Genomic DNA, 2,103 nt, shown 5'->3' with positions numbered 1-2,103 from the left:
AAAAAAGAAATAAGGTGAGTTTAAAGAAAAGGCATATTATACTATGCCATTAACCTCCCTGAAAGATACATTGCTTATAACCTCCCAATAGTGCTTCTGCTTCCCCCAAACACATGTATCCACCATTCTTCCTTCATGTCTATGCTTACCACATGAGTGATAAAGCGCTGGCTGCTGCCACCAAGCACCACCCAACAGAAACACAGGCTCAGAAAAGCCTTGTGGTGTGTCCTCTCCCACCTGACTCACTGGTCTGGCACTGTGTGACTTTTGTTCTTCTCCAAACTCGAGTTGACCATGAAAGCTGAACATTACCAACTGATTCAGAATACTGAGGCAGCCACACCAATACAACTCAAGATACTCATGGAAAAGTTCTGCTAGAACTGGTACGAATGGTGGAATAAAGGTGTTTCATGGGAGAGCAACTATTTTGAAGGAAATTAATAATAATATGTATTCTACGGCAAAAAAAATTTAAGGTATATATCATATTTTCTGATTAACATCTCTATATTTCTCTATCCCTCTCTCTATCCATCTTTCTCTATCTCTGCCTCTGCCTCTGTCTCTGTCTTTTGTCTCTGTCTCTGTCTCTGTCTCTATCTCTATCTCTAACTCTGTCTTTGTCTCTAACTCTGTTGCTGTCTCTATCTCTGTCTCTGTCTCTGTCTCTGCCTCTGCCTCTACCTCTATCTCTTACCTTTGTCTCTGTCTTTATCTCTACCTCAGTCTCTGACTCTCTGTCTCTATCTCTATCTCTATCTCTATCTCTATCTCTATCTCTATCTCTATCTCTATCTATCTCTATCTCTATTTCTGTCTTCATCCTTCTGTGTGTCTGTCTGCCTGCCTGCCTACCTACTTACCTACCTACCAACCTAGACAGACAGACAGACAGACAGACAGACAGACAGACAGACAGACAGACAGACATAGCAACATACACTTCCAGTACCTAGTTTCCCATTGTAACAGAGGGAGACCACAGCACCTGAGCTTCTCAGAGTTCACAACATTGCTCAACAATATTTTGCCAGCAATTGGTAGCAAAAACACAAACAAACAAAACAAAACAAAATAAACTCTAAACAAAAACTCCCAAGATGGATATTCCAGAGACAGTAATGGCATTTTCCTTGCAATGGCCCTCTGCATGAAACTTGCAGTCTGATATGTCTTAAACTAAAAGTAAGGTGATGTCAATGGTTATCTGTATCCTTTGTGCAATGAAAGCTGCTCAACAAACTGGGTGAGATTTCCTGGCTGGAGGCGGGTGCATGTCTCCAAGACCATGCTTTATTTCCAGGGGCTCGTGGTTTGGAATCCTGGCCTGGAGCTGGCATTCTGCTTTGCCCTGGGCCTGCCAGCTAGATTGAATTTGCCGTTTCTGGATCCAAGTGCTGAATAAGATCCTTGTGCCTCAGGTAGAAGATGTTTGAAGAAAGCTCAGTCTGCAGGCTTTCTTTGTGCAAAAAGTGGCATCCCTCAATGATATGGGGTGCAACTCCAGCACTAGCAGTAAATTCCCAGGAGCACGTAACTCATTAGTGCACCAGGGCTTAATTCCTTTATGAAAAAATAAAGCATATTTTCTCTGTTCAAGGAGAAAAAAATAGAAAGTAGCAGTAGGATCATAGACCAAACCCTCCTGAAGCATCAAGGCTGTAGAATCTCACCTTTCTCATTATTTCTTATGCATTTGTCATGATTATTGTCATTATTTTAGTTGTAAATATTTATGGGATCCAGTGTGATAATTCCATGCATTATGCAATGTTAAAATGGCCTCATTAAATATATTTAATTTTTATGAATACACATTAATTACACATGTTTATGAGATAGTTTGTGATATTTTCATCCATGTATACAATGTATCGTGAGTCCGTACACTTAATTAGTCTTCATCCTTACTGCTTATCCTTACTTAATTTAGCGCTTTCAAGCTCCTCTCTTCTAGTTATTTCTAAAATATGTAATAGGTTTTTGTGAACTCTAGTCACCCACTGCTGCAGAGCGTTAGATTTTTAATTATACCGATCTCACCGCGCGGTGCACCAATTATGCAACGTACCTCACGATCCCTCCGTTCCTCCAACC

This window comes from Octodon degus, unplaced genomic scaffold (assembly GCF_000260255.1).
Source record: "Octodon degus isolate 3935 unplaced genomic scaffold, OctDeg1.0 scaffold00033, whole genome shotgun sequence".
NCBI classification, from domain to species: domain Eukaryota; kingdom Metazoa; phylum Chordata; class Mammalia; order Rodentia; family Octodontidae; genus Octodon; species Octodon degus.
Note: the sequence above shows the minus strand (reverse complement) of the source record.